Below are 10,892 nucleotides of genomic sequence, written 5' to 3' on the forward strand. Positions count from 1 at the left end.
TCTCTCTCTCTCTCTCTCTCTCTCTCTCTCTCTCTCTCTCTCTCTCTCTTTCTTCTTTTTGCTACCAGGGGTAGAACTGGAGTACTTACGCTTGCGAGGCAAGCTGTGAAACCCTGAGGTAAATCCCAGGCACCAGCTGATTTTAATTTAGTTGAAATCAAAATAACAAAAGTCTAGTTTCTTGATGGCAGAAACTTGACACTAATCCCATTAGTCATTGCTAATTGCCCATAGTACTCTTTCCTTCTGAGGTCAGACTCTTTCCTAACACAGAGTTTCAAGCAGGGATAGCTAAGTCATAAGAAATGGAGCTGAAGATCAAATCCATTTTCTGTCTTCGTTTTTAATGGATCCATCTTAGTAGTGGTGATTATAATTCTTAAAAGTATTCAGAAGCATAGCCATCTCATCTGAAAAATAGCACATAGACAAATGTTCAGATTTCATTTTCACAATACACAAATATCTTGAATAATTGCTCATCTTTCCACTGGAATATCTCAGCTGCAGAAATACAATATTTTTGCATCAGGCAGACATGAATATACACTTTAGCTTTGTAACTTAATGTGTAACACTAGAAAAATTATTCAACACTTTTGAAACTCAGTAAACTTATAGGTAAAATGGAAATAACAATACCTACCTTCCAGAATTTTCGTGAAGATTTAATGCGATATTATGGATAATGAGTTTTCACATTGTCTGGTCATAGCAATAAATTTATGAGCCTTCTATTCAAAAACCTTCCCTGAAAGGAGATTAAGTTCTGTGCATTTAACCTTATAGCAAGAAGCAAAAAAGGATTGATAAAAGAACTTCAAGCTTTAAAGGAAGAAAATCTGAGCTCATTTAATAGCTGACCCAGAGTCCTAGAACTATAAAAATCTAATCACTGGCTTAGATTTGAGTAGCCAAACATACCACTGCTGCACCCTATATGTGACACTATTGTTTGATCACTTTCTTTGACCTGGTTATCTTTGTACCGTACCTGTCTCCTTAAGCAGCACCATGTTATAAGGAAAATCTTCCTCATTCACTGTCTCAACATAAAATAAACTTATTCCAAATTTAGATTTCTTCCAGATCTTTGATCTGCTTAGATTTTCAGTCTGTATGAAATGAGTTCCATCCTCAGCTTTTTACACAAGACATAAAATATAAAGCAGTTAAAAATGACCTAGCATCTCTACTGCATTGATATTTTTTAGCTTTCATCACTGATCTACTTCAAATAGGTTATGTTTGAGGACTTTGAACATCCTGGATATCCTCTGATTTTATAATATGTCTTGAGTCTTAGACGAGATGAATCATCAGGGCCATTACAAAAGTCACATGTAGTTTTCCAGTATTTTCCTGTTTGGTGACAGTCCTTTACACTTACATAATATTTTGTAATATATAAATCACTATCCTTTACACTCAGGTTTTACACTCACAGTAACTCTGTGAGGTACCTAGGGCAAGTTTTTTTTAGCCTTTTGACATATGAAAGAAACAAGAAAGGTTAAATATTGTACTTGAGGTCAAAATGCTAATATACGATAGAGCTGAGAGCAGAAACAAGTTCCACACAAAGATTCAAATTACAAATACATTCTGAGAAATAAAGCACACCCACAGTGCAAATATAGTCCGACAACCAGTAAATATTATTCCATTTTTAGTCCAGAAGAACATAAAAAATCTCCAGAATTCAATTTGTTCTCTTAATCTGAATATGTGTATGCTCTTTCTTTTGTTTATCTCAAGTTAATTGTACACTCTTCTGATTGCAAAGATTTTAATAAAGGTAGGAAAACGTGCATTCTCTGTTGCATTCAGATAGCCATGAAACATTTCAAATTCCTATCAGTAGACATTCTCTGGGATGAGAGGGAACCCTGCCACATTGGACATTGTGCAAGTACTTCACAATCTTTTTTTGTTCTTTTTAAAACTTTTTATAATATGTCACATTAAATGCTGTACACACTAGGCAGTCACTCTACCATGGAATGACAATTTTGTTTTAATTTTATTTTGAGAGAGGGCAGAGGGTTTCACTAAATTGCCCAGGCAGTTTTTGCCCTTATCATTGGGTAAAATAGCTCATGATAATATAATAATATAAGTAAAAATTCCAACTATTTTGAGAGCAAATAATCTCTGACAATTTATATGAACTGATAATCCCATCTAATCTATATGTATATATTTAAGAGATCGATATAAACATGTTTCTCAAACAGAGCTTATTCCTTCTGTGCAAAGATAGTTCACCATCCAAAAATTGGTCAATTAATTTCAATATATTAAAACATTGTGTGCTTATGCACTCCTATAATCCCAGCACTCAGGAGGCTGAGGCAGGAGGAAAGCTGTGAGTTTGAGACCAGCCTGGGCTACATAGTGAGTCCCAGAGCAATCTGAACTACATAGTGAGACCCTGTTAAAAAAAAAAAAACAACTAAAAAAACAAATATATTAAAACATTAAAGGGGCATAGTCTTAAAATATATTAAAATCAATAAAATTAAGCACTCATTTCCCTGGAGAGTTTTAATGGAAGTAAAATGTTGCATCTTAATATGATAGAGGATGTCCATTCCAAGTATAAAGCAAATAGATGTAATGACATAAACTCAGAACATAAGAATATCTACCATTCTGCAATTTGATATTATACATGAAGTTCTACCCAATAGAATAAGATTGAAAAAAACAATTTTAGGTAGAGTGGTTTAAAAAGGGCGCAATGAAAGTTTTCATTAATTGTTGATATCATTTTCTACAGAAGCATCGGAGTCCTCATTATAATTATTAAGACTTTAGCAGATACAATTTTTTCCAGGTTCCTGAATTGGAAGAAATAGCATTATGGAAATGTCCATACTATTCAAAGAAATCTACAGTTTCAATTGAAGTACAGTTCTTTCAAAATGCCAATTGAATAATTCATATGAATTGCAAACTATTTACATATTCACATGAGGCCACCCAAAAATGAAACAGTCTTAGCAGTCTTGTGCAAAAAATTTAGAACTTGAGGGTTTACAGTATCTTCTTTCAAAATATATTTTATAGCTGTAGTAATCAAAACAGATTGATATGATGTAAAAATAGTTACATGAATTGATGGAATAGCAATAAAGAGCCCAGAAATGCATCCAAACATTTTGGTCAACTGATTTTTGATAAAGGTATCAAGAATATGCGATTAGAAAAAGCAGACTTTTAATAAATGGTTTAGGAATTCAAATGTAGAAAACTTGTGGACCCTTATCTCACACCATGGAAAAAATCAACTCTAAATGTTCTGAAGACATGAAGACAACATCTGGAACTGTAAAACTCTTAGAAGAAAATAGGGAAAATCTCTCTAACTCAGTTATGGGCTGCGACTTCTAGGATACAACCACAAAAGCATAGGCAGCAAACACAAAAACAAGTGGGTTTACAACAAATTAAGAAGCTTTTGCACAGCACAGGAAATTATCAACAGAGTGAATAGATATGCAAACTGAAGATCTGATAAGGGATAAATATCAAAAATATAACACAAACAGGGGCGTGAGCTCTCACAAACTCATCAGTGGACTAATCCATTCATGAACATCACTCCGCATGACGCAATCACTACACAAAATCCCCACCTATGCTTTCACAAAGCACTTAGGGGACATCTAGATATAATCTATAACACACACTGTAGACAGGAATGTATGCTTGTGTAGATATGGAAAATAGTATAGACATTACTCAAAAACATAAAACTAGAACTACCATACAATCTAGCAATACTGCTTTTGGTTATATATTCAAAGAAAATGAAATTAACTTTTAGAAGACAGATCAACACCCTTCCGTTCACTTAAATTTTATTCACAACAGCCCAGGTGTGGAAGTAACTTTGGTGTCCACGGACAGATAACTGGGTAAAGAATGTATGACACATGAAATATATACATATATATGCATATAGAAATATAGATGTTTTTCAACTCTATAAACAAGGAAATCATTTCATTTGGGACAACATATATGAACCTGAGGGTATTATATTATTAAGCAACTGAAATAATCGAATGAAAGACAAATACTTCTTGATCTCTGAAACATGAAATGTAAAATAATCAAACTGAAGGAGAGAGATGAAAGGTGATTGCTATAGATCGGAGAAGTAGGAAATGGGAAGATGCTGGTCAAAGGGTACAAAGATTCAGTTATGCATGATGAATTAATTCTGAAATGTACACCATGGTGATTGTAGTTAATATTACTGTACAGTACACTTGAAATTAGCAAATATTAGATGTTAAATGGTATGAAAACAGAAAAAATGATGACACAGGATACACAAATGAAATGTGAAGGATATGTCAATTAACAAGATTGTGATAATCATTGTAAAATATTTGCTTATATCAAATATGCATACATATAATGATAAACCAATAATATCTCAATGAAGCTAGGAATATGAAAATATTAGCAGTAAACAATGAAATATTTACAAAATAGCTTAGGACAATTGCTGAGGTTATGGTCATTCAATAAATGTGAGTCACTATTAATAACACTTAGATTTATGTAAAAGAATTAAAATTATAATACAGACTAAAATCTCATAAATTATCATATACATATATTATGTAGAGTTAAGGCTAATAAATTATATACATGGCTTTTACTGGGGTAATCACAAAACATTAAATTTAATTTGGATAACATAGAGATAGGTCATTTTTGTGATGGGAAAACAACATCATAAAGATATTTCACTCTAAATTTTGTTATAAACAGTGCAGTTAGATTAAAGCCCTATAATTAAGTAAATTTGTACAAAGTTCTAAACATTCTTTGACAAGCAGCATATTTCATTTTAAACTCTTGTAATTAAAGCAGAATTGTTGAGCGACATTGCAAATAGATCAACAGTATAGAAAAAAAGATCTTAGAAACCAATCAACATACATACACTAATTGAATACATAATAGAAATAATTTAGTACATCAGTGGTGAAAATAGAACATTTAATAAATTACTCATGACTGTCCACTTGAGAAAAGATGTAATACAGTAGTAGTTCCTTACCAAATATAATACAAAAAATTGATCCTAAGGAAATAAAAAACTTCAAAATATTATAAATATAATTCAGTGATTTTTAAATCTCTGGTAAAATTTCTTAGAAATATAATGAAAGGCCAATCAATAAGAGAAAAAATATACTCAATGTGACAATTTGAGATCTAAAACTTTATGTGTAATTTATCCAAATGACAACAATATATTTTCAACACATAGAAATCAAAATATAAATGTTAGGGATTTTAAAAAATAGTAGTCCTACAGATACTTAAGTCAAAGAAGAAAACATTAATGATTGATAAGTAAATTCAGCAAAAATGACACTTGCAAAAGAATTGAAAAAAATGTTATTGTCCTTTTACATGGCCTGTATGAAAAAATTAAATAATAAACTAAATTTATGAAGGACTGGTGAGCATATGGTGGAAATCTACTTTACTCCTCTAAAAGAGAGGGTTGCTATTACTTTAAAGAGGTATTTGGGAAATGAAATTTCTGTGTGAAAAGCTGTATACATTAACACCTGGGAATTTTATTTTCAGGCATAGAAACTAGCAGACTTCTTGGACATATATGTCAGAAGACACATATGGAGGTTCGCTGCAGTTTTGTGATGCACTCAACTGCAGACAGATTACCATATATTCTTATGATGATGGACTCTATGTGTAAAAAATGGATGAATAATTTTAATAGATGGATGAATTTTTAAAATACAGTAAATTTCAGAATTCTGTGTCAATCAAAGCATCCACACATTTTCCAAATTATATAATAAATAACTACATATTTTTGTAAAGCTATGAATATGATGATACACACAGAATTCATAGCCTTAACCATAATGCATCTATGAACTTTTTCTATAATGTTCTATAATTTCTATAAAGAGGATAGTCTGATGCAATAGTGAGAGTTTGTTCTTTACCCGATATTTCAGAGTACACCAACTAAATGCATGAACTAAGTATAATCAGCAACATGAGGAAAATTGTGAAGATAGGAACAAGTTTGCAGAATGGAATATTAAAAATTTTCTCTTAAAACATACCATGGGAGGAGTATAAATCAGACTGAATCGTGTGAAGTCAAATCATTAAAAAATAATACACTACAAAAATATTTTACGAAAGTTCTGATGAAAGAATAAAGCAGTTCAAATAATGCACTGATCTCTAAAATACAAGGAACAGATTGTGGTGATCAAAACTAAACATTATGTGAAGCACAGAAGGCAGAGCAAATATTCAAATTATAAAAAAGTTCATTAAATTATCAATCAAAAAGGGCTTGAAGAACATCTTCCTAAGATTAAAAAAAGAGACAGTTATAATTAAAGTGTACATCTCACATTAAGCAAATAATAAAAAATCTCCAGGATTTAGATATATTTTGGTTAAAAATTGAATTTGAAAACTGAAGTTTTTTTTCCTCTACAGTGTAGTAGAAAAAAGCCCATCAATAAATATGATCAAATGCAGGCATTTTTGTCTTTATATTTTCATTCAAACACTGGAGGAACCATTGCTACAGAAGCTGAGAGGGAAGTTTCTGTGCACAAGAAATTATACACATTGCCAAAGTTGTACCTATGGAAACTTAATAACAACAACAGCAGTAATGTTCTTTTGTTTTTTTTAATAGAAGAATGTCACCTACATAGTTCCCCTAATAATGCTCCTCAGCACACACTGTCATAATTTCAGGATTTGCACTAGTTTCCTCAGAAGATAAAATGAAATACTCAACATGAGTTGTTTATAGATGAACAGATCTGCTGTGAACACTGAAACCAGTGGAAATATAGACTTCGGAAGTCTAAGACTTACTATAGACTCATTAAGGTCTAAGAAATTTTAGTGATGAAACCTAAAAGTTTTCTAAAAAATACATCTTAAAGGAAACGACATACTTTTAAAAGTACTTCTGTAACAAAAAATGGAATCTGAATATAAATTTTTGTAGTAAATAAATAGAAATTGTTAAGACTGATGGATTGGTAATAAGCACACTATATATCTGAGCAAATAGTAAATAACAGGTATAGTCTCACTGCTAAAATTAATGAGTACAGGTAAGTAAGTTCTGTTATGTATTTCAATGCTAAAGGTAACCTCTACACTGAAAACAATACAAAATTAATTGAAACAATAATATTGAAGGTACTTTATTTAATAACATAAAACAAGAAAAATGTCAGTGACAAGTCAGCAGAGAACACAAAACATCAGATATGATGACAGAAGGAGAATTAATTTGAATATATTATTTCAAAGTAAAAAATGATTTTTTTTAGAGTACAAGTGAGCACAAGGAACCTAGATACTGAACCTGAATTTTTACCAGGAGAATAATCATTCAATCCACAACATGTGCATTGAATTTTATGTTCACAAATATGTTAAACTTATTTCTTACCATTTCATATCTTTTTTTTTCTTTCATTGAGTTTATTGGTCCATTTTAGGTACACAGTGCAGTTACATTCATTATTGGGATCTTGTATCTCTACATAACAGGTCTTGGTTCTACCATTTCATATCTTAATACAGTGAGTGAGAACTTGAGATGGAGTGGTGTGATAAAAAAAAAACCCTAAAATATTAATGTTCATTGCAGTACTCTTTTTTTTTTTGTACTGGGGATTGAACTCGGGTCTTTGCGCTTGCAAGGCAGGCCACCGAACTGCTGAACTAAATCCCCAGCCCTCACTGCAGTCTTTTAAAGGTATCTTCTATGGATATTTAGCCAATAATCATAGAAGACAAGGTTGAAAAATAGTAAGTAGGGTGTCTTGGTGTTTATCCTTACAAAAGTTCAAGATAAGTGATGAATTCAGAAAGAGTTGCCAAGGAGAAATAAAAGAAAGTAGGAAAAACTTGGGAATTGGAGGGCTTCTAGGTTTAGAAAGATCCAATTCGTTCCAAGCTCCACATTTTAAGGAATTAGAATGGAAAAGGTGTTGAAAGAATGAGATTTTAGTAACACGTTTCAGTGAATGAGGATAATGACCAGATTAAAGGGCTAACTGTCCCACCCATTTTAAAAGATAGTCCTCAGAAAAGTACCATGAATGAGAGGGAGGGAAAGACAGCCGGAGGAAGGGAAGAGATAGAGGGGGAAGGGAGGCGAAGGAGGGAAAGAGGGAAGGGGGGAGGGGGTTGTGTGTCAGGAAGCAAACTCAGTTTTGAGAATCATATCTACTAGGAATTTTGAAAGACTTCATGTGTGATTACTAGTACATGAAATAGGGCTGAAACAAATAGAACAAACTCTTTCAAATTCTCCGATAGTATGAGATTTGAAAGAACTTCTGACCCCATCTTTCATTATCAAGCAGTTAGCTGAGAACAGTGAGCCAGGCTTATTACAATATACTTCAGATAAGGTCCCAGGATGACAATACCGAAGACAAATTTCCTAGAAAGTATGTGATAATCAGAAAGGGTGACCTCACAATGAGAACAATTTGGACTCAAGACACCTTCTTACCCACATGATAGAGAGCCTTCACAATACCTAATTTTGAAAATTTTAGCTTTGCTATGTGTTAGAGATACACTAGTTAGCTATGGTGTGAATGTCTGCATATCCTCAAATTCTGATACTGAATTCCTAATGTGTTCATTAGACATAGTAATGGCATTAAGGAGTGAGAACTTAGGGAAGCGATGTGCTTGTGAAGGAGGAATCCGTAGAAAAATGTTCCAAAACTCTGCCTTGCCCCTTCTACTGTGTAAGGACACAGAAAGAAAGTACCATCTGTGAATCAGGAGGAGGATTCTCAAGAGGTCCCAAGTCTGCTGATAACTAGATATTGGACTTTTCGTCCTCCAAAATTGTGAGAAACATTTTTTTTTTGTATTCATAACCTACCAAGACTATGGCAGTTTGTTATTGTAGCTTGAACAGAAAAATATATGTTTGTATTCTTTTTTTCCTCTGTTTTTCATAGAGAGATCTTTCTTCCCTTCTCTTTTCCTCTATTTCCTTTCCCTCTACTCGCTCTCATTTTTAGTACCTCCCTCCCTCCTTCCTTCCTTTATTCTTTCTTTCTATAACATCCTTTACCATATTCATGCTCTGGACCAATGTGTTGGAAGTGGACATATAACTGACTTTTAGCTTATCTGTCACCAAATGCTATGTCAAAATGATATGGTACTTGGCCAGAAAAGAAGAACGTGTAAATTGCAGAAAAGGAGAGTATGCTTGCTGAAAAGATTAACACTAAAAAAAAGCCGAGTAGTTTGCATTAGGATAATACTCAAGAGAGCTTGAAGGCATTTCAGTAATTGGCCAGACCCCATACAGGGTCAAAAGAGCAAAATATAAACCTTTCATTTGACAAAAGAGTATCTGGGTCCCTTGCTCCAAAAGGACTGCCTAGAGACTTGGTTTTCTGGGTTTTTTTTTTTACCTGAATTAAGCTATCAATGCACTCAGAAGGCTTTGCAGCCATATTCCACTGAGGTCTGGCTATTGCTCAAACTAGAAGTCAAATTTTGTATCATTCGTGTGGTCCTTTTTTTCTGACATGAAGAATAGAAGAAGTTGGAAGACATAAGAGCTTTCCATCAGATTTCAAAGGAAGATCTGGGAGCCCAAGCAACATGCCTCTGAGAGGGTGATATGCAAAGCTGTGTGAAGTCTGAAGCACAATGGAAAACACAAGGTGCTGAAGATGCCAGTAATGTGGGGATCTTCCAGCAGTTAACAGAACTAGCCAATGTGAGAGTCCATGTAGGTTCCAACCGTCAGGACCACAGAGGCAGGGATACTCAATCCCTTTCAAGTTCACATCTCATCACAACTTGCCCTGGACTGTAGATGTGAAGGTATAAGAGTTAATGTTGCCTTGTAAGATTAAAACTTGCTTTGTCCTTCTTCCTTTCTATCTTGAAATGTCTCCCTTTTGGAATGGGAATGTTTACCCTGTGCAAGTGCGTGTTGGAACTATACTTTTGAGCTTTTCAAGTGCTCATAGATAAGTTTGCCTGGATTCTCAGGGAAGATTTGCCCTTGGGCTTTTTAGCACAGCTGGAACTGTTATGAAAATGACAACGCTTAGAGGTACTCTAAAATAATCTTTCTTAATGAGATGGACATGAACATTTTGGAGGCCATGGTTGGAAAGGCGTCACTTAAATCTAAATATCCACCAATATATCATGTTTCAAAGATAAGGGGATCTTGAGGACACTGTAATCATCACTGGATTCACCTATTGATAAGTTCCGTAGCTGAACGTATTGTGGAGATAGGCTCTGGTCAGAGCATATAGGTCATAGAGGGGTTACCCAGACAGATATATTCTTTTTTTTTCAGCTTTAATTGAGTTTTTTGGTACATTTATTCTTGTTCTTGACTCCTCCCTTCTCTCTCAGCTTCCTGACCACTGTGCTGTGAAGTTTCCTCCATCAACCCCTTCCACCACGCTGATTATGCCTTGGACCTCGCCGATCATGTAGTAAACTCACGGAAACGGAGCCAAAACAAAGCTCTCCTCTTTTAATTTATGAGTTTTACATATTCTGTCCCAGTGATGGGAAAGCTGACTAATTCCATATACATAATTTTATATGTTTTCAAAAAAGGTGACTAACGATAAAAGAGTATCTGAAATTATGACAAGAAACTGTTTAAGATTATGTTTATAAAGTTAAATGCGTTCATGAAATAGATATTTCAGGAAAATTTTCTCTCATACAAATGTAATCAAGAAATAGAAACCTTAAATATATCAATTAGTTTCCAGAGAAACAAGAGAACTGAACTACATTAAAATGGAGTGCCACCCTAAAATTTATAG

At 33.4% G+C, this 10,892-nt stretch overlaps 1 long non-coding RNA gene across 1 annotated transcript in view; it reads left to right on the forward strand.

Moving 5' to 3' along the window:
• The window catches only part of LOC117284745, a 17,286-nt gene extending 6,761 nt beyond the window's left edge, over positions 1-10,525 (forward strand). Inside the window, exon 3 of the long non-coding RNA XR_004515846.1 lies at positions 10,468-10,525. This is a non-coding gene — a long non-coding RNA (uncharacterized LOC117284745). The remainder of the gene's footprint in view (positions 1-10,467) is intronic.
• Positions 10,526-10,892: the final 367 nt, after the last annotated feature.

The sequence above is a fragment of the Fukomys damarensis genome, unplaced genomic scaffold (assembly GCF_012274545.1).
Source record: "Fukomys damarensis isolate Sample0158 unplaced genomic scaffold, DMR_v1.0_HiC HiC_scaffold_39, whole genome shotgun sequence".
Lineage (NCBI taxonomy): Eukaryota > Metazoa > Chordata > Mammalia > Rodentia > Bathyergidae > Fukomys > Fukomys damarensis.